At 41.3% G+C, this 22,598-nt stretch overlaps 1 long non-coding RNA gene across 1 annotated transcript in view; it reads left to right on the top strand.

Moving 5' to 3' along the window:
* LOC112946252 overlaps nucleotides 1-22,101 on the top strand; it is a 22,274-nt gene extending 173 nt beyond the window's left edge. Inside the window, exons 1-3 of the long non-coding RNA XR_003249192.1 lie at nucleotides 1-47; nucleotides 21,162-21,322; nucleotides 22,038-22,101. The exon at nucleotides 1-47 is cut by the window's left edge and continues 173 nt beyond it. This is a non-coding gene — a long non-coding RNA (uncharacterized LOC112946252). The remainder of the gene's footprint in view (nucleotides 48-21,161; nucleotides 21,323-22,037) is intronic.
* The last annotated feature ends 497 nt before the right edge of the window (nucleotides 22,102-22,598 follow it).

Below are 22,598 nucleotides of genomic sequence, written 5' to 3'. Positions count from 1 at the left end.
GCCTCTGCTTGAAAATAAGCTCTTGGCCTCTTCCAGATGCTTTAAAGGTAAGATAAACAACTTCTTGGATATTTATTTTATTTATTTATAAATATATATTTACTGTGAAATGCTGATACCAAGACTTTTGCAAATACTTTCACAGACCCATGGTGAACTCTCAGGTGAAAAAGTAGTGAAAGGCATTTCCTCAGCCTGGACTTGCTACATAGGGAACAAGGATGTTTAGATGTGAAGATTTAGGATGCAGGGCCTTGAGCTTGAATCTGCTGAAATTAGGAGAGAGGCAGGCAGCTAAATGTTTTAGTTGACCAGTACTGTGTAGAAGTGGGATAATACCCTCATCTGTCCTGAAACCAAAGTATGTTACTGTAAAGGGGATGCAAAGGTAACCTGATGACTACTATGTTGCTGACTATGTTTTAGACAAGAAGAGAGAAAGCAAGGGGAAGAGAGAACATCCTTCTCAGATGATATCATGTAAATAAATCCTGCTGTGAGCAGTGCAATCCTTTGTGTCAAGTTGATCGCAAATCCTAGTATTCATCTTCAGGGGAGGAGATGATGTGTGTGACTGAACACCTGCAACCACAGAGCTTTTATTGTGGAAATTCTGCTTGCTGACCCTCTTCCACTTAGGACTTGAATTTAACATGTGTTGTATTCTTAAAAGCAGTAGATCAAAGCAGCACTTACTTGCTCTGAGACCTGTTTCCTATATTCCAGTGCTATTTGCTTATTTTAATGGCAGAGTTAAGGTCTTAATACTATTTATTTCTGCTACAGAGTCAATATAACTCTAAGAGAGTAATCAAGGTTTTATTCTGACTAGGGTATTGTTAGTTTGAATAGGAAATAAGCAAACCTAGTGCTTGTACTTGATTACCCTTCCTTCATTTCTGGAGCTGGCTTAAGTAATGCACAGGCAGAGGGAAGCCTGCAAGTGGCCTGTTAACTTTTATTACTAGTGCTGATGCACAAGCCAGGAAGAGCTCAACCTGCTTTGCAGCACCTCAGCTGAGTTTGCAGTGGCTACAAAAAGATGTTTTTAATAGATTATAAACAGATTTTATTTTATATGTAAGCCACTGAGACCCAATAAACATGGGTCTGTACTGTGTGGGTTTATGATTCCTGTTTTTAGAGCAGATCCCCAGTTTAAGTAGAATACTACCTGCTATCTGCTACCTCCGATTTATGTTTTAAAACGACAGGAAATGACTGTTTTAAAACCCTGAACCTCTGAGGCCCTGTCTGCTGCCGAAATGAGGTGGCTCCGAGGGCCGATGCCCTGACATGGCGGCTCCCGTGGTCCCAGGCCCAGCCGGGCGCCCACTGGCAGCTCTGAGCTCGCAGGCTGCTCTCCCTGCTTCCCAGAGCACATTCCCTAGCAACAAAGACCTGCAACAAATCCAAACGCACTTGGAGTACTCCGAGGGCCTCCTGTGACCAAGGTGGGAGCAGTGCCAGCTGCAGAAATATCACAGATGGGTCTGTGGCAGTATTGTATCCAGAAAGATTACCTTCCTCTCGAACTGAGACTGGGGTAAATATGCCAGAGTTAAAACGATCATTAGCATGTAGCTAGGAGTCTTCACCTGGAGAAAAGTATGATTTCCTTTTCCTTCTGTACAATGAAGAGGAATTAGATCTACTACAAAAGAAAAGGAAGGCAGATCCGAATGGGAATACCTTTGGGGGAAGTTTTAGCTTGAATGTCAACTAGGACTGAAGCACGTATGTCCTTTGCAGACCATATTTAAACTATTTTATGGGGGGATATGTTGCTTAGTATCTTTCCATGGCTATCTAACTCCCTAACTGGAATAAAATGCACTCAGGTGCTTAGCAGCCATTTACCTCCAATGGGCTGTCAAGACTGCAGTCTTTCCTGATGCTTTATAAAGCCTGCATGTACTTATAGAAAACCATTATTTTACAGTTATTAAATTATTATGGTACTCTGTGCTAGCGCTATGCTGGCCATTGCTCTAGCAGAGAGCTCCTCTGATTTTCTGCTTGGAACATTTAAGGTAAAGTACAGAATTAACAGCAACTTCAGAGGTAGATTGTGATACATCAGCTGGCTTTCCTTCTGTAAAACGAAAGGCAGGAGAAGCCAATAAAATTTGAGATCTTCTTCTGGTATTGCAATTTCTTCCTGTTAGATGGACAGGAATTGATTGTTTTCTTGTATTGCAAGAGGCAGTTGATGATTTACACCAAATCATCAGGCTAATTTTGAAATCCTAGTAAGCGGCTTTGTGCTTGGAGTGAGGCAGGAGGAAGCCTCCTGTTACCAGGAGGCAACATCTTGCTTTGGTTTTGCCCCTGCTCTTGGAGATGACTGGGAACATGAGGCCTTGGTACAGAGGTGTGCACGTGTGCTCCACTGCAATGGGAACATGCCAGGTTTGGGAGGAAGGGCTGCATCCAGCGACCTGCTCAGGGAAGGAGGAGCAGGGAGCCATGTACAACTTCAGCAAAACACAGTTCAAGAAACTGGAAAGAATAATTCAGGAAAGATTACTTCAGAAAGTCGTGGCATATGATCCAAGGTCACAACACATTTACCTTTTTCACTTCAGTTTTCTTATAAAACCATCCTGTACTTGTCTTTTCTTCACATCTGCGTAATGATGTGCAGCTACAGGGCTAACTCCTCCACGTTTCCCTTTCCTATTGTCTCTGGCAAATATGTCTGAAGGGGCTGCAGGGCTGGAAGAGACTCCTCAGCGAAAGCTGTTTTGACAAAGTAACATAAATGAGAAGACGCTTGCACACGTGAATCTATTTGGGAGATGCGTCGCTTTGGCAAGCTGTAACGTGGCTTTGGCTGCCCGAGCTGACTCGGGAAGCTTTCCGTGTCCTTTTGCCTCCTGTATTTTCCCTTGTCTTCAAGTTGTCCAAGTGTATTCTTACTTTTGATTTCAAAATGATGAAGAGGCGCCCTGGAGATGCTCTAGCTAATTCTTGGCCTTCCAGTCAGTGAGAGGGAAATTGTGCTTGTAGCACAGATGGAGATTTCTCTCTGAAGAGCACTCTTCCACTCGCATTGCTGTCCTTCAGATCTAAGGCACAGCAGTGGGTGCTCTACTGTATTCTTCTAAACTTCCTGTCATATTCTATATTTTGCTTAATACATTTTTTGAGTCACTCTATTGATTTCACTATAGAGCAACAGCGACCTTGACATGCCTCTGCACGTGTCCCTATGGTCCTGACCTCACTGTCAGCTTGTAAGCCGAGAACTGCGTATTCTAAACCAATGCATGTTTTTTCTCAGCAGATCAGAGTGATGGAGGAGAGACCTCAAATATCTAGGTGTTTGGTGGCCTCCTCTCAATTGCAATATCTGAAAGCTCAGTGTGCATGTAGAGAATGTCTCCTCTGACTCTTCCCTCTTGGTCACCATTCTGTGTGGGGGCTGTGTGGGAAGTGTACTGGTATTGGCCACTCTTATACTGGAGTCTGGCCATCAAGATGAGGTGTGTGTCTGGAGCAGAGTTGCCTGTGGCGCTTGTTCTTGCTGTGTTGATATTTTTACATTGCTCAGGGGAAGTAGGAGTCACCATGCACACATCACGGACAGTATTTGGGTTGGGGCTCACCCTTGCCTCTGCCTGGCCACTCTCCAGAACTGGGGCTCTGTCATTATCCATTCATGGATTTATGAGTTTTGGTGTATCATGAAGATGAGTTATCAGCATAGCAAATAAATGAAGGAAGCTTACCAATAATTAAAGACTTTCAACTCTTGAACAGAGTTCAAGAGAAGCTGTAAAGTTTCCTCCCCTTACACTAGTTAAGAAATATATAAATATATATGTGTATGTGTGTGTGCCAAAGAAATAGTTTGTGACTTGTTAGAAACTAAATGGAAGAGAAATGGAGAGCATATTGAGCAAACACATTAACTGTGAGGGAGAATTCACCTTGATGGCATTAGTTCTGCAATACCAGCTCATCAGCAGGTGCTTCAAACATACTGCTGCTTGTCAGGAATTCGGCAACTAGGAGAGGAAATTCATGCTGATTTATGGGGTGTTATTAAGGGTTAAATATTTAGAATTGCCTTGAAATTGGATTGATTAGGACTGTAGATCTGTGGCTGGTATGTTAGACATTTCGTATGGAGAAGACTTGGGTATGTGGACAGACAGCTAACATACATGAAAGTATCAAGTACAAGTAATTTTCCACTGTTTTTCTCTCCATTGAAGATGTGCCTAAAAGTACCTGTATTTTTGCACCATGTTTATGGGCTAAAACAAGTCACTGCTCCTTTCCTTGCCTGATTTTACAGATTCCACCTATCAGTATTGCTATCGTGCCCTGCTAGTAGGCAAATTAGGCATGTTGTATCCTCTCTGGTGCAAAATCCACATTTTGAGAATTAATGGAATTCTTTTTAAAAATCTGCATCTAAGGTAGAATCTTACCCTGGCAATTTTGAGAGAATTAGCACAAGTGAAAGGTAGTATGGGACAGTGGTTTCTAGTTCTGCTCTAAGATTAATGCAAATGATCTGGGAATACCAAGGGCTGAATAACTGCTGACAAAACAACTGGATCTTCTGTTAAAGAGGAACTGGCAAAGTCTGGCATTTCTCAAGGCCAATTTTATAACCTGACATTCTGCCAAAGAGGAGATGCAAATGATGAGGTCAAGGGCTCATTCAATGGCTGTGAAATCAGCATCAAATAAACAGCCACAGGGAGCACCAGGCCGTGTTCAATCCTTTGCCTGGAGCCCTCAAATATTAGGATTATTCTTGACAGATGGAGCAAAGGCTTCCATTAGCCTGGGCAAGCAGTATGAGGAAATGCAAAACAACTCAATATAAAGTGTGGTGATAGTGATGCAATGCCAGAAGCTTCCAATGGTCTTTAGCTACCTTTAAATGATCTACCTTTTTTATTATTTTTTATTTTTTTTTTTATTATTTTACTCCTTCTCATGATACAGAAGAAGATCCAGTGATATATAGTCAAAAGCCCACGTGTGGGTTATAGCTGCTAGGTGTATCGCACGTATCTCCGTAAGGTCTCAAATTAGTTAGGATGAGCTGCACTGGATTTTCAGGATGGAGTTTCATGGTGGTGGCTGGTGATACTAGTTTTGCTATACACAGCTTTTATCACGTCTCACAGGCAAGTACAAATGCACAGATCTGCTTGTCCATGGGCTTTTCAAATGCAGAAAATGGCACGCTCTCTTTGAGAGAGTACAAAAACAGAACAGTAAAATCTGTGCTTAAAATATTCAGATAGAAAATTAAGCCTTCAAGTAAAAAGGGATGCAGCTGGTTCTCTTAACTCATGGCAAAGAAAGAAACAAAACCTGAAAGAGGGGGGATGGAGGGAAACTGGGACCCAAGAAAGGGAAAGCAAGTCAGTAACGTGGAACAAAATGATCAGAACTGCTGTTAAACAGTTCGTGTGACATCTAAGAGTCAGGTCAAGGGACAGCTGCAAACATACAGAAAGGCAATTCCCTGCAGGGTACAGCAAACAGAACGACAGTCCTACTCAAGTTCATTCCGTCTCTGGAAGCCAAAAGAGTTGGAAAGTGAGTTAAGGATCAGGGGGTGATGTGCCTTCCTCAGTCTGCTGGAACGAGAATCGTTTTGTATTTTTGAGAATAGAGAGGAAAATAATGAGGCAACTTCCAGGTGGTAACTTGGTCTTTCTTCCATTAGGTCTGGCTTATGTATTCGTAACATTCAGAATTTTCCTTGAACTTTGGGCACGCATTGGTGGTGTTCCACAAAAAAAAAAAAAAAAAGTCTGCTAAAGACAGCAGGAAATAAAATGTGGCCTCAGACAAGAGCAATAAATAAACTGTAATGCATTTATTCTGGATCCATCCATTCTAACTACCTACATACCTAAAGCACATATCACTGCAGTAGCTTAGTGTCACGTCTTATCCCTGGCATGTTCATGTTTATGTATTTCTGTTCTGTGAGAAAACAAGGCAAATTACAATGTTTCTTTACATTCCACATATGTTGTTTGTTATTTATTTGTCCTTTTTTGCTCTTACCTATAAGAAGTATTTCAAATTGTCTTGACATCTCATCTATACACAAAGCTGGAAAATTTTGCCTCTCCACCAGTTTTATAACCCAGTGAAACCAACATATATATATATATATATATATATGTATATATATATTTGCCCAGTGCATCATTGCAAATTTCTGTCATGAAATTTTTTTTTGCCCATGAAAGATGAGGTTTTCGCTTCATGAAACCAAGAGCTGCTCCTGTCCCTGTGGAATCAACTGCATAGGGTCAAGGGTTAAATTTAAGTTTCTTTGCAACTGATCCTGTTATAAGGTTAATTTGTAGGATGATGTTATACCGCCTAGCAAAGAGACTGTTCAAAGGTACAGGGAGAGGACTGACTGGGGCCAGTTTTGAAGTCTAGCTGAGCAGGTTGACTGGAGGCCTCAGCTCAAGGTGGAAGAGGGAATGGACCAGTTCACTGTGCCTGCATGCAGCTCCTCTGAGGTTTGGGTGTCCTCCCTTGCGGCCTCAGTGCAGAAATAGGGTGCAGAACTGGGTTTGCCACATGTTGGGTTTTGTGCCACACAAAAGGGAAGATGATTTAATGGTACCTGAAAGAGGCGTAGTTAAGTTTATGTTTATATTCCTCATCTGGGCACTGGGAAGCTTTGGGTCAGGTCCTGGGCTGTCTGATGGAGAGAGAAACACCACTGCCCTGAGATGTGAAGAGAGGGGAGGATGTGAATGCATGCTAATTCCTACTGCTGCGTCTTGTCAGGCAGGTGAGAAACGAGCTGCACGTGGGCTTGAGAGTGGGTTGTAACTATAAGGGGGGGAGGTGGTAAGGCAAGATTCAAACTGGGCATGATAGGGTTTTTGAGGGGCTGAAACTTCCTAAAGGAGCTCATGATGTCAATGGCCAATTGCAGGACCTGTTTTTTCAAAGTGGAGGAAGAAGGGAGGCTGCTCAGCACAGCAAGAAAGCTGGCATCCCTGGAAAAATGGAAAATCATTGCGGAAGGGGAGTCTGTGGGAGGCTTTTTTCTTTTTTTTTTTTTCCTCTCGTCTGCCCCAGCTTACCACTTGTGGGCAGATATATTTCTAATTAGTACATTAGTACATATGAAATTAAACCAAATTAACCAAGACGAGAGGTATTTTAACAGAAACTAGTCTCTCTTTGAGAACTTTAATTTCACAGGGAACCTAAGGCTCTCACGTGTTCCTGTATCCTCACCACACACTTGCACAGTTTAAAGGAAAACGGAGCTTGCATATGAGCGTGTTGCAAAGCCCTGCCTCTGCAGCCTGCCTCTGCCGGGCTAACCCTGCGCTTGGGCTGGCTCTCAGCAGGGCGAATGCAGCACTCCTGCTCTGCAAGCCCCTCTGTGTTGTTGTGCTCCCTGGCTGTGTGCATTTGAGAGGCAAAACACATCCCTTTATTTATCCTGTAGGTGCAGGAAGGTTAATTTCTGGTTTTGACTCTTTTGTGTGTTCAGAGCTGTTGGGCAAGATCACTGAATTTCAGAAGTGAAATTAAGGATGCTATGTATCCTTGGTGTACCATATTTCCTATTTTTCAGCATTTAATGTTGTGCAAAATTTTACTGATAGAAACCCTTAATAAGGTATTAAAAAAAGCCTGAAGTAAGATTAGCAATTTGCACCTTTTTAAAAATGAACAGTACTCTTGTTGTTTTGATATACAGCTCCATTATCAATTTGCATCTTTAAAGAGGTGTAACCTTTCTCTGATAACTTGTTCTGCTCTCTTATCCTTAGCTGAAAAGACTCAGTTTTACTTTGCCTGTATTGCACTTTCTTCTGCACAATTAGAGCAAACTGGTAAGCAGAAGAGATTTCCAAAGGACTGGAGTGTGATTCAGCTTATTGTAACCTAGGCTATCAGAGTTGACTGGTAATCTTGCCGAAGAGCAGCCCTGCAGGTTGTTAAAGAAAAAAAAAAATTAGTTTCTGAAAATATATCAACAAAAATTTCTTCATGCTTGAACAGCCACATACCCATAACCTTCTTATTTATTAAACTGGCTCCGGGGAACAGTACAACCTTCAGCCTGCTATCATGCAATGAACTCTGCCTGATGGCAGAGCAATCTTGACTGATAATTCCCATCTTCCAGCCTGCCTTACCCTATCTGTTCAAACTGACTTTCCCCAGCTACAGCACCCAAGGAAACACCTTCGAGTACGAGGTCTGTCGTCAGAGGTCACTCCATTTAGACTGTTCTCCAACACCCTGGCATGTCTGGGAGGCCTTAGACTGATATGCTCTATATAGATCTGCTGCACTGTAAAAACCTTAAATAGGGCCATGCTGTTAAACACGTATTTCATTTTCCAAATATAGTGGAACTTGCTTATACATTACGTTATGCCTTTACTTGGAATATACTTGAAACTTTTTATAGCAATGTGTTTTATTCTTAATTGTGAAAGTGGAATCTTATCTTTATGTTTGTCTTTCATCCCCTCAAAAATAATTTGAGTAAACTTATTATCAGAGTAAAAACTAGTCATGAACAGCCACTACATTTATTATAAATTAATAACAATAAACAGTTAAAAAACGCAACAATAACAGGCAACATGCGGATGGTGAGAGTAACAAAATAAGCTCTATACTGGGTTTTAGAACAGACTACTCAAGGTACAGTGTACCCCAAAATTTGCTGTGATTAACTGCACATTAGCATTATAGGGGAGCCATGCTTGTCTGCTATTTAGCTGCTATTTAGCACTAGGGGAAGAAAATGAACTTGGTGTTACCAGAAGATATATGAAATTTGACTGTTCTGGGTGATTGAGAAAGGAACCTGAAGAAAAAGCATTAAAATATTGGTTATTGACATTCCATCTAGAGAAGATTATTATAGTTTAATCATACATGTCATTCACAGTTCATACATGGAAGTCATACAAAAGTAATTAAGAGATATTCAGTTGTCTTCTGAACTGTTACGGCATCTCAGTTGAACACTTCACAATTAACAAGTGTGGCACAATAGGGCTTTTATTCCTTTAACTGTGAAAGTCTTAATGCAAACTCTACTACAGAATGGTTGCAGAGTTCTTGCTGTATCTGCCAGCAATTGATTCTATGGGGAAAAGCAGAGCACATCATCTATCAGTCCGCTGCATGAGGAAAATGATTTGTTTCTCTTGATCATTGATTGGGATATATATATATTATAAGAGCTTAAAATGAATCCACTCCTCCAGCTTTTTTTAAAAGAGAACAGTCAGTCCTGACTGAACATTGTTGTGTTTAGGCAGATCATAAATGCAAAATACAGGGCTGCATCACAAAAATATTTGAAAAAGCAAAATCTTGGTCTTAGTCTCTGCTTGATTTATCTTTGTGCTGCGGGCAGGAGTGCTGTCCCCAGTGGCAACATTCTTTAGTGGCTTACACGGCCCTTGCACCGGAGAAAATGTTGTCCTTGAAATCTCTGAGGAATATCTTTATTTCAATTTCAGCTTGAGGTTATCATTACAGTACATTTTAAAGATACATTTAATTCCCAGTTCATACATGGAAGTCATACAAATTATTGATTTTTATCCCCGATCATTAAGAATTTTAACACAGGCCATAGCTACTTGGATAAAAGAGGTTCTGTTAAGAGCTTAACAAAGGTTAGTTTTGGCATATAATTAACTCACCATCTAATGAGCCAAAGACAACTTTATCATTTAATTGTTACATCTGGTTTAAAAAAAAAAAAAAGTTCAAAGCAGAAAAAAAATGCCAGCTTTCAACATCCTACTGTTTGGAGTAGTAGCTTATTCCTTTACCCCGAGGAAGGTTAAAATCCAGTCCCTCAGAAATCCCTTTTCTTTGTGTTTCTCATTTCTTTCTTCAGTCTGCTTATGGAAACAACCCCTTCTGTATCCATTCTCATATGTTGTTCTGTATCTCCCCTCGTAGGTTGAGGGGATAGTCTATAAAATGAAGATGAGGAATGAATTTTTAAGCAAGTATCTGAAAGTACTCAAATTAAGAGGATGGATAACAGTCCTGCAGCTGACAGCTACCCACATGCTTCCTTCTCTGTGTCCTCCTTTCAGTCCCCAAGCTTCCTCAGGAGAAGCTTGTCAGAGGAGAGGAGAGGCAGTGTTGCAGCCAGACAAGAGGAGTAATCTCATTGCTGGTTATCATGAAATGACATGTTGTACGATGTGGTACCTTTATTTTGTAACATGTCAGCCTACCTGCAGACTAAGAATTAAAATTCAAGGGTTAATTAATCTTTGAGGTTAATGGAAAACCATTTAGACGGGCAGATGCTAAGCTGCTGTGAGATGCTGTAGAGGCAGGCGTAACAACTCATGTCACCCAAGAACGCTGTGTTGGCCATAGCGGGAACTGTGCTCCTCCTATGGAGAGGGACAGGAGCAGAGCAAGGGATCAGGTGGTACCTTGGGGGTAGGTGGGAGCAGGCATGGCAGAGCAAGGAAGGAAAGAACAGAGATAAGAGAATGAAGAGCCTCAAAGCAAAGGAAATACAGCAGCTGTGGGGCTGAGAATAGGGGAAAGACAGTTGAGATGTGTCTGTCCTCACTGGACACTGAATATTTAAAAGCTGAATATCCAGGTCACAACTGGTGATTGAGCTTGAAATTCAGGCATGGATCTTCCATCCTTATTCCTTGCACCTTCTTCACATGATGAGAAACTTTCCTGCAAACAGGCACCCCGACAATGACAAACTGAATCCTCATTAAAACAAAGAAAGGTTAAGAGGAAAAAATAACCTATTTAAAATGAGGTAACTCGCCAGTCTTTGAGCTGTAAATTGACAATAGGATTTATATAAATCCATAATTGTATCTCTTTTACCTGCAGTTAGGCTAGTTAATGATGAAAAAAAGTATACAGCCTATCGTGAGGTTTTAATGAGGATTCTTTTTGCAGAGTTAAAAAAATCCACCAAATTAAATTCTGCCAATTTACTCCATTGCAAATTGAGCGCCACCCTGTGCGCAAAAAAAATCATCAAGTAGCTTAAATCAGTTACAGCTAAATGTGTAAGTCAGCGTGTGCTTTAGCCTTTAGTCATGAAGAATATATTAGATTTTAAAAATAAATGGCTTTCTGCTGAGTCTTCATTGCAATGGCTTTCTGACTTTTAATTAAATTTTCAGTACTTGTGGGTGCTTCTTCTTGTACTTTGTCCACAGAATTCACAGCATCTATCATTACATGTGGTGGAAAACCAGATTGGAGGTTATTAGGCTTGCTCATTCCTTTGTTACTCACTAGTAACGTATCTGGAGAATTTCTTTCTTTCTCTTGTAAGATAAGAGCAAAGCATTTATCCTACAATAATACTTTGTAGGGATGAAACGAGAATGCATAAACTGAACATGATTAGCAGGAGCTGGTACTCGTTCCATTTTGCTCATTAGACACTTCTGGCCCTTTTCATTGGTGTTAAATGAACTTAATGTAAATTAATAAGCAGGGGTTCGTGTTACTGGTGGAAGCTCCTAAGCGAAAAGAGAAGCAGTGGGTGATGCTGGCCTGGGCGCCAGTGTCCCGCAGCTCTCTGAGGCAGCTGCCACTGCTTGTGGGAGTCTGGAGAGGCTGTTCCTGCTGTTTTTTTTTTCATGGAATAAGACCCTGGTGGCTTGATGACTGACTCCCTGCACCTGATCGCCATTTGGGGAAGGGAGGCCAGGCACTTATTCGCTAGTTTTGGATCTGGGTGATCCTGTCTGGCTCTGGGTGGATAAGCAGCAAGGGGCACCCTCTGCTTGGTCCCTCCTTGCCTGCTCCTCTGTCCGAGAAGGTTCCCCTGTTTGTGTAGCTCCTTCCTTCCCACTGAGGAAAGGTAATCAGGGTTAGATGTCAGGCCGGCCTGGGCTGCTGGCCGGCCAGCGGGGGAGGAGCCCACTGGCCAGCCCCAGTGCTGCACTGGGCCTGAGGCGCTGGTGGCCGTTTTGTGGTGCCCCAAGGGCAGGGGCCCACTGCTTGTCCAAATAAAATGGCGGTTTGCCCTGGCTGCCCGTTTGGTTTGCTTCCTTTCTCATGCGTGCCTGCTCCCATTCCCTCTTCTTTTAGAGGAAAAACATAATTTGAGGGGAGTCAAAATGTTTAATTGCATGAAATGTTAAATCAAAATGTTTAATTGCATAAAAGCAAGGTAGTGTTGGGGAGCTGCCCTCCGTCCTGCTCTGCAGGTGGTGGGTATGTTAACCTGCCACTAGTCCAGGTGAGGGCAGGTGGGGCTGCCCTTTCCACTTGCTCCCTATGCCAGACAGGAGCCAGGGATGCTCCCCACCATCCATCAGAAGCAGTCCCAGCCCTGGGGACAGTGATCTAGGGGGCAGTTTATTCATCTATTATCAAGACTTAGGGGATGAAAGCAGGGCCCTTGTCCCAAGCCCTCCCTTCAGCCGCACGTCTGGGCCCAAGTTACAGGGTGACAGCCTGAGCACGGCTGCATGTCTGGGAGGGAGACACACAATCATGGAAATGTGACAGGGAAATGCAAAGGTTTGAGAAATATTCTTAGCTTCCCCCCTCCCCTCCCATGCTCATTGACCGTAGCAAAAATGAATGTGGCTGGGCAGTGGTGGACCTATCATGCACCTAATTTCAAGTGTCTCATCACCAATTATCCCCACATGAATCTGTTCTCTTTACCCGATGGACTAAGATTGACTTTCAGACCTGGCCTCTCTTTCTTTCTCAGTGTCACTTCCAGCATGTCATTTTCCCATCTGTCCGCAGCTGGCTCTTTAAAGGCTGGAGCCCGCGTTACTTACTGCTCCGTTTGGCTGTTTTGTCTGCAGTCTGATGTCAACCCTGGAGGTTACCGCTTCCCCCATACAGAGTTTGTTTCATTACAGGAGAGTTGAGCATCGTCTTGGAACTTAGTGTGAACCGTTTTTTCGTTTTCATAGAGAGCTGGGCCAGAGGAAACTTTAGCTGGGACTTCAGAAGGGTGTTGGGGGTGAAGAGAGTAGTAGGTGTGGAGCTTTTATTCTTTTTATTTTATTTTCCTATGTGGAGAAAAAAAAGAGTAAAAGAATAAAGTGGTGTTCTACTTGCAGAGTATTTCATACTAGTCTCTTAGTATCTATAGGAGCTGACTGGGAAGCAGAAATTCTGTTGCCAGAGATTTTGCAAAACAAAATTTTGTGGGTTTTTTTTTTTTATCTGAATGAACAGTGAATTCTTAATGTTCATTCTTACTGAAATATTACCTTTTTTTTTTTTTTGGGTGGGGTGGGGAGGAGCAAAGCAAGGCTTCTCTAGAAAGTTTTCCTTTTTGACTTACTTTTTCAGTCAAAGGTGTGGATAGATGTGTGTATTGATATTTATGTATTTTATATATATATATTTATATAAATTATATTTAAATAGATCTCAGCCCAGTTCTATCTACAGGTTACTACTGTGAGCAGTTAGCAGCCATTCAGCATTTGGAACAAGGGGAGGAAATGCTTTGTGATGGTTTCTGTGGCACTTTGCAAGGACAGAACGGGGTATTCTTCTGAGGAGGTGTTTATGGGTGGTGCAAGAAAAGGGGAACAAAGACCCAGACTTATTTTCAGTTTTTATAAGAAAATTTATATGGAATATATCAATATTACATTCAAGTGCTCCAAGCAAAGTTGCCAGACACCTTAAACCTTTTTCCAGCAGATCCATGTGAGCTCTCATTTTTACAGATTCTTGTAAAACAAGTTTCCTGACCTAAATCAGCACCAGCCCAACACGAAGGAGCTGGCTTCTTTATTCGGCAAGGTGCTCCTTCTTGTCAAAATGCATTTACATAGAGCCCTGCAGCCTATACACTAATAGCACCTCCCCCTGCTTCTGCCTCCTAGTGGGCTGTCTGAAGGAGGCTATACATATGTATTAAGTTATTAAGCAGTGGTATGGGTTCTCACAAGTTCAAACGCAGAGCATGCTGTGCCTATGCTCAAACGTCTCCAGGAGGGCCTGGATTAATAGAAATGCAAATGGAGCATCTGCACAAGGCCATATGATTAGAGCCTTCCCCCTCACACCTCAAAGTCAAAAGCAGAAAAACACTGCATGTGAAATACAACCAAAAAAAAAAAAAAAATGGTGATATAATATGCAAAGTCTGTTACCAATTTCAACAGCAGTCAGCAAAACATTGAACCTCAACCCACTTTAAACACAATTGCCCCTACCTTCTCAAAGTTAATTGTTTTAATCAGTTTTGAATTACTTGGTCATGGAGAGTCCATAGCAATGTTTGCCTTGCCTAATATTCCACAAAACCTCAGCTTAGCCCCATCCATCACGAGTGCTGCTAACCTGAACAGAAAAGCTCTTATTTCATGCTAACTTATACAGAGTTCTATCCTGATGAGAGGTTTGAGCATGACACACATTAGGAAAAATGGCTATTAGTAAAATGAGGGCAGATATACTTGGTCAAGTTCTATTTTCAGCAGAATTGGTGAAGCCAGGCTCCATATGGAATCATTCTGGGTCTCTTTCCTCCCACTTGGCAATAGAATTTGACATAGATGAGCATGTGTCCCAGTATACCAAGATTTTATATCATTTAGAAACCCCATTCAGCCATAGTGTAAATTAGTGTGGCCCTGTCTCAAGTTGAGTCCTACTGCCACAAACGTGGAATAACCAGAAGTCCCTGAAACTCCTAGTAGTGGTCTTGGTCCTGGACATATTGAGGGGAAGGGATGAGAGAGGGGTAAGCAATGGTTTTGGGGAGGGACTGAACAACTTTTCAAATGTGCCCTCGTGCAGACCCTTTGGGGACAGTGAAAGTGAATGCTTCCTCTGTGGAGAGGTCTTAACATTTCTGTGGGAAATAGACTTGTGCTTGTTCAGTATCCATACAATCAAGAGTCTTTTTGATAACTTGCTCGTGGTCCGTCTTCTCTGGAGCTAATTTTTGCATGTTATTGAAGGCCTTTTCTGGCCAGAGTCTTCTGAAGACATCATCCCACTGAGATCTTTGTTGGGTAAAGTCTGCAGGGAAGCGGGGGAATGCTTGCCAAGTTGATTCCAGCCTTGCAGGGGCATAGCGGAAACAGGAGCAGCTGACTATGTCTTCTGTGTAAGGGACTGGCCTCCCTCTGGATGTGAGTCTGCTGTTGACACATTTCAGAAACAACTACATACAACAGATTTTTTTAAGTCTTGCCTTCACGTATTCCTACTATATATGTCTATATATGGAAGCAAATGTGGTCCTTTACATTTTTGTAAGTCTAGATATTGCAGAACCTTCAGCTTTGCTTCTATGCAGTTGTCATATCCACTTGACCAAGAAGCCGTCTTAGCCTTGGAAAAGTTTCTTCAAATAGGAGTGCAGCTGTGACTGTAAATTTAAGACACAATTAGTGTTCCTATCATAATTAGAAATCAGATTGTGTTTTTCATTTTAGGGAGGTTTCATTTAGCTCATCCTTGAAAATGACTCCTCTGATGGTATAAGTTCCTTACAGATACTGATATATTGTCTCTGTGAATGAGGGAACAAGCCTTTGAGGTCTTTCATGCCCTAGAACAAGGCTCATGAACAGCTGTTCTTCCCTGTACAGTGATTCTAGTTAACATGTAAAGGATAAAAATACCTCTAGCACTTTGCCTATGATTTCTTTTTTATTGGAAGTGGGGAAACTGGCTAAACATAATGTGATTCTTCTTGTAGAAGTTCCACGTATCAGATTCAAGTACCTTTCAGGTACATGAACCTTACAGAGCAGCTGGTCATTGTGCTTATTATTTTGAATCACTTAACACCTGAAATATGAAGACTGCCCTGCAAATGTGGTAGTTATTATTTTCAGAGATGATTACCCTGTTTTCTGGCTTTTTCTGCCGTACTTGTTATTGTAGGTCATGTTTTGGTCACCTTATATTCTGAGAAGTGCTGCCAAACATATGTAGGAACAAATGTGCCCCTCTGCCTTCCTATAGAAAACCTGTAGAATTTGTCATCATTCCCCTCTTAGGCTTGTGAGATGAAAAGCGGGCCAGAAAACTGTCATTCCTAGAGCAATGCATTCTAGCTTTGCCAAAAAGCATGGGAGAAGCTGCAGGGCTTTTTAGAGGCCACTAAAAAGGCACACTATAAGGCAACTGAAGTTTTGTGTCTCTTTTTACACCATGTCCTAGAGATGTTGAATATGATCTTCCTCTTTGTTCTTAATGCTCTTTGGACAAACTAATCTTGGCTTAGAGTGGGGGATCAGGTGTGAATTTTCTGTTGAGTGGCACAGTCTGCTGCAGCTCACCCGTCTGGTCCGGGAGATGCTGGCAAAGTGCTTCATAGTGCACCTGCAGAACAGCAGTGTGCCTGTAGGCAGGCTCTTACTCTTTAAAGACATCACTGCCTTTCTGTGGTAACTAATCAACTTTTTTTATCTGGTCTCAAGCCTCAGAACCCGTGCTACCTAATATCCTAAAATAATTGCACACAACAGGCCTGAAAAGACCAAGACAGAGAAAGAATTAATAAAACATATATACTAGCCTCTGCTGATTTCCCTGCGCATAAAAGGCTAGCAATTGCCCAGCACTGAGCACATTTGTATACATTCTTCTCGCATGCCATTAACAGAGCTGACCTCTTTCAGTAGCATACACAAACCCAAAATATAGTTACAGGAACCCTTTTATTTCTTTATTCAAAACATATTATTGCGGCGTTTGCAGTTGGGCAAAGAAAAGAATAAAAGAGCTGGAGCCCTCAGGTTAGATGAAAAATCTGATTTCTAGTATATTATTGGCAGAATGAGCATAATATCTAATGGGAAAAGAGGGTCATCCTAGTCCAACCAATTGAGGGTCCAAAGTAAAAGGAAGCAATGTAATTCCTGGAGCCCAAAATATTTTGGTTGCAACTTATATGGTTATTTCAGCTTAGAAGAGGAGAAGGAATAGAGAAAGAAATAGAGATGGAAGACAAATATGCAGTAACAGGGGGAAAAAAAGTGATTTACTACAAGTATTGCAAAGTGGTTTTGTTTGTTCCAAGTGTGATTCTCTTCTGAAAAATATCAGTTCAGTGTGGACCCGCAACTGTATCTGTCCAATTTTGTATTTAAAGCAGCAGTTTGCTGTATCATTTCTTTTGGATTAATATCATTGAGATAGCTAGATAAAGTTGTGGCTGTCCTAGCACGTAATAAAAGCGACAGCATAAAAGCTCAGGTATTCAATACTCTTTCAGACAGGAGCTCTGTCTTTCAACTATCTAGAGAGAAAGCTCCTATTTCACCTCCATCAGAAGGGCAGAGCAGGATACTTAGAGGTGCAGATGTGACTGAACAGCATATGAACCCACTTCTCCTGATTCCTTACTGCCCCTCAGCTGGCTGTACATCTGCTTGCAGATACTCCTGCCAAACAAATCCCATGGGAGCACCCAGCCTGTTCAGGGCAGAGCCAGCCGGATACCTTTAAATCACATTTGGTGATAAAATGGTTTAGGAATTTTCTTACAGGTGTTTTGCAGCAGTGTGGTGGTAACAGAAACTGAAGCAAACAGCTGAGTCCATGACTTCCTAAATCATTTCAGCTAGCTCTACTGGAGGAGGTCTGCTCATTTTAAAGGTCTCGGTGAGCTAGGTACCCAAGACCTGGAGATCAAGAAAAAAAATAGATCTTGTGGCCAGGATGAGTGCAGGAGGAACAGCACTTGCACATGCTTGCCCTACGAGACTGGAGGGGAGACTGTTTTTCATAAAATAAACTGCACCTGCTCTATCAGTACTGGCATCTTATGTGGCCATCCTATGATCTAAGGGTGTACCCTGCTTTCTACTGCAGATCCTCAGTATGTGTTTAAGCTGTTCTGGCTCATGCCCTGGCTGTATGGCTGGTGGTGAAAAGGAGGAACCTGTTGCAGAGCGAAGGTCAGGCGTGTTTTTGCTGAATGCAGTCATGTTTTCTGCAACGCAGTGACGACTGAGGCCTTCCTCTTGGCTCTGTTGACAGATTTATGTCAACATAAATCTGCTCTGGCAGATTTATGCCAGATCAGAGCCATAATGATTTATGAAGCCTCACACAGTCCCCTGGATTGTCTTCGATGCTGTTTCTTCTGAGGAGGGATGTGGCGCCCAGAGTTTAAATCCAGACAGTCAGAGCAGGCTTCATGTAAACTGGAAATACCATCTAATCCCTTCCTTGCCTTCATTCTTTATTCTTGACATTTAACATCAAATCCTCGTTTTGCTGCTTCTTTCCTGTCAATTGTCTATCAGTTCATTGTTAGTTGGCTGTTTATTCAACAGCCATGATCCAATTTTTGTCTATCAGTTCATTGTTAGTTGGCTGTTTATTATTCAGTCATTACATTTTGGGAACGCTATCTAGGAGATGTAGTTTAACAGCAGCCTGCACGTGTTGTACATGCTAGGAAGCAGGCCTTAACAAAAATGACACTTTTATGCCAATGACAAGTTTTAGGATAGGCTAAAGAGAGGCAAAAAAATGTCTTTCATGGAAGATTTCTGGATACAACCTGTTATACATAGACAATTGTCTGCACATAGAAACTTTGTATTCGGTGTTTACTACAGTTCCCTTTGCTCCTGCTTTTGAGGGCTGCAAGAACGAGTTCTCAGTTACTACACAATCCTGTGCAGAAAACCAGCAAGGCCGGGCTTAGTTTTCCAAGGGAGCTAGCGAGCAAAGTCAGTGGCATCCTGTGGACACTACTGTATGTCAATACTTCAAAAAATCCTTCTGTTGCTGTCTGAGAATCTCCCAGCCACTGCTGTGCCTCATCCACCCAAAATATCTTGAGAAACAGTAATCTCCGTGTGTTTGGCTTTTCTTTGAAATGCTACAAGAACATTTTCTTGCTGCATTTTAGAGCAATGTAAGAGGATGCACTCAAGGGACTCCTAGATCTGAAAGAAAAGTAGGTGGTGTTTTGGTTGAATTTTTTATTTTTAGTTTCTATCTTCCTTTCAAATTGTGCTTGGCTTTATTAAGTATTGTACTTCCAGCTGCCACATACAAAAATAGGATCAGATATTTTTATTTTATTTTATTTTATTTTATTTTATTTTATTTTATTTTATTTTATTTTATTTTATTTTATTTTATTTTATTTTATTTTATTTTATTTTANTATTTTATTTTATTTTATTTTATTTTATTTTATTTTATTTTATTTTATTTTATTTTATTTTATTTTATTTTATTTTATTTTATTTTATTTTATTTAGAACTGCAGAGATAAAATACTTTTTGACTCAGTGAAAGGCACTGTTTTTTATGTGACTTCCAGTATGGTCTGTCTCTGTCCTTTCGGAACAGATCAATAAGCAACTAGAGGGTAGCCGCAGTTAGGAGAATTGTCCGAATACGAGATAGGGTTAAACTCTGATCAGTAAATCCTGAAGGAGGAACAGAAGAAGAAAAGAATCATAATTGTTTCGGCTTGGGGAAGAAATCTGAAAACGTGGGTGGTACCTTCCATGTCCCATGTCTTCCAGGTGGTGCATGGCAGAGAAGTGAACTGCATGGAACTGAATCACTTCAGTCATTCCAGAGGAGTCCAGAAGGAATTGGAAGTGGCAGGATTAGACTTGTGGATCCATTTTTGCATATAGTAAAACTCCGGCACATTTTGTTGTAAGCCATCAACATAGAAGGTGGCCAAATTATCCCTTAATTAAAAAATGTCATTGGGCAACCCTGTGAATTCAAGTCAATGTATTCTAATACTGAAAGCAAAACACAGAACATGAGGAGACTGCACAGGAGGGTTACTTCACCCAGTTCTGATGGATGCACTTGAGCTGGTTGTGTGGTTCCCCTGCTGAGCCAGTGAAGAGACACCAGCACTTTCAAGTGTGATTTATCTCCTCTTGAGGAAGATATCTAGAAAAATACAGCTTATCTCTCCCAACTAGCTATAAAGGGATTTGAGCATGACCAGTTCAGAGGTAGATAGAATAGACAGCTGGAGTTGAATGAGAGGAACAACAACCCTGATTTCTGCTTGGATGTGCCTGTGTTGTGCTCTGTGGCAATAAGAAAGCTATTTTACCTCCCTGTGCTTGCCATTACTGATGAACCTTGCCCACTTGGCTGTGGTATCAGGGTTCAGAATTTGTCTCTCAATACCTGATTGTTTGAAGCTTAATAGCCAATTTCTGACATGATTTTTCTAATGGTTGTTTTAATAAAAACAATGCTAGCAGATAAGGCAAGCTCAAAGTTTAACCATTAGCCCAAGAAGCTCCTCAATTAGACTGTTTGCCACTCTAGGAGTAAAGCGACATGTTTTTTGGTAGATAGGGTAGGATCACTTCACAAGGGGGCACTCTGGATAACAATATATTTTTTTTTTTTTTTAAGATGGTGTCAGATGACTAGGAACAAGTCATAGTTTTGGCAGCACTGTGAAGAGTGTCTTTTTTTTTAATGGTAACAACTTATTACGGATAGTTTTATCAGACAATGAAGGCTATATACAGCTATGGACACTGTGCTGGGCTAAGTTTCCAGAAGCAGCAGTCCAAAATCTGTAGCAGATTCACTGAAGCAGGCTTGGCACCTTCAGTAATCAGACTGGCTGTTTACAAGTCTAAATACATAGACATCAGGCTCTTGTACTTAATAAACTGAGCTATGCTATCTACCTAGTTCCTGAACAGCATCTGCCTGGAGCAGTTTTGGCCTAAATTTTACATATTTTCTGTTTAATCTTTTAAACTACAGCTTTATACTTGGGTTTTCTTCCTCTGGATACGTTTTTGTTTTCCCTTTCTGTTTCTGTCCTTTCAGTTTCTGATTTTACAGGCCTACATTTGCTGTAGTTTTAATTCACTGTACTTCTTTCCCAGCTTGCTCTGGCAATAGCCAATGGGTCTATATGGCCTTCATCCAGCCAAATGGGCAGCCTCATCCTCAGGCTGCGGCTGCCCTCGGGTAGCATCCCTCTTTTGCCTGTCCCAAATGAAATACAAGAGTTCATTGTGCCTGTTCTTACTCCAAGGAGGCCTTGCAGTCCCTCTGGAGAATTCTTTGCTAGATGCCGTATGAAGCTGTAGAAAACAACTGTTTTGTTTTTTGTTTTTGAACATGTGAGGAGTTTCTAAATCCAGGTAGATTCAGGGTTACTTATGTGATTATCGTCTCTGCAGCTATATGGAAACTCTGAATGAACGAGATCCTAGAAGCCAGGCTTATATCAACTCCAACTGATGGCAGAGAAGGCAAGAACGCTTCTGACTTAAAGTCAGATAGGCCTTGAAGCCTGTGCCAGAGCACTCTTCTCTGGACTCCAGGTGTATATTTTGGCCAGGTAAGGAAGCTCGTGAGGGAAAATATTTCCGTGGAGTGGTAAGAGGCAATAACTTGTTGTTTAAAGTTGAAAAATAAACAAAGTTGCACTTTGTAAATAGGGTGCTAATGATAAGCTATAAAACAATCTTTTTTCATTAAATAACAAACAACACATGCTGAAAAATTAACCAGTTTGTTTCACACCATTGGGTTAATGGAGAACCAAGTAGGTCTTAACTTTCTTCTCACCAATGAATAATGGCCTAGAGAGAAACAGTGATAATCGAGGCAACATTGGTGGTAGTAAACGAGTCAATTCTGTATTTATTAGAGCAACACAACCTGCATAATATATTGGACTCTAGTTATCAGCTCAAAGTTGCACAATGTGGGCACAATAGTCTGTTGTCTCTAGTGGAAGAAGAATGTTTTTGGTGACAGGAAATCCATATGTCTAGGAGGAGAGGTGTTAATTTAGTAGAAGGTGAGAAGAGTGCCATGTGTAGAGCTGGTGACCTGCTCCTGACTTAACCACCGTTCAATAATTACTTTAAATGCATCATTACAACAGCAAAAAAAGACATTGTCAGTCGTTCAACACCCTGACTCCGAATATATCTTAATGCTGCTTAGTTTTGACTAGAAGTTAAGAAGAAGTCTGCAATAGTATTTAAAATGGCAAAAAGCTAAAATGCTTTATAAGGCAAGTCACTTTTTTTTTTTCTCCCCCACAGGAATATGGATAGAATTCCTAATGCTTTCGAGAAGAGGGTGTTGGAGTGGGACTCGTCACAGTGCAAAATAGGTTTGTTTTGGAGAATAATATGCTGGATTGGTTTTCAGGGAGCTTGGGTTCTAGTCCTTGTTCTCTGTCTGATCTGTTGCATGATCTTAGGCTCGTGTTTGCCTCTTTGTAGTCCACCTATAAAACAGGGATAATGATACTGCCTATTGTAAAGTGCTCAGGAGGCTAAAAAGTGTCATATGGAAGACCTATAAAGATTGCTAAGCTTCCTTCTACTTCACATGTATTAAATTATTAAATTTGAGGTTACTAGTTCTAGCAGAAATAGCTATGATGAGCTCATTGGAGGGATTTGCTTCTCGTTATGGTGAAGGTTTCTCTTTTCTCCTGTAGCTAACCATTTATCTGTGCTTGTCTCTGATTATAGTGGTATCTAGCAACAGTTTAAAACTATTTCTAGTTCAATAAAGAATAGCTTTAGTAGAGAGATGGTCAGAAGGTTGACCAGATAGCCCCAACTTTCTAAGACAGCGCAGCATAAAGAACAGCA

This window comes from Nothoprocta perdicaria, unplaced genomic scaffold, assembly GCF_003342845.1.
Source record: "Nothoprocta perdicaria isolate Ctin4 unplaced genomic scaffold, notPer1 scaffold_20, whole genome shotgun sequence".
NCBI lineage: Eukaryota > Metazoa > Chordata > Aves > Tinamiformes > Tinamidae > Nothoprocta > Nothoprocta perdicaria.
The sequence above is the reverse complement of the archived record's forward strand: the minus strand, read 5'-3'. Positions and strand labels throughout refer to the sequence as shown.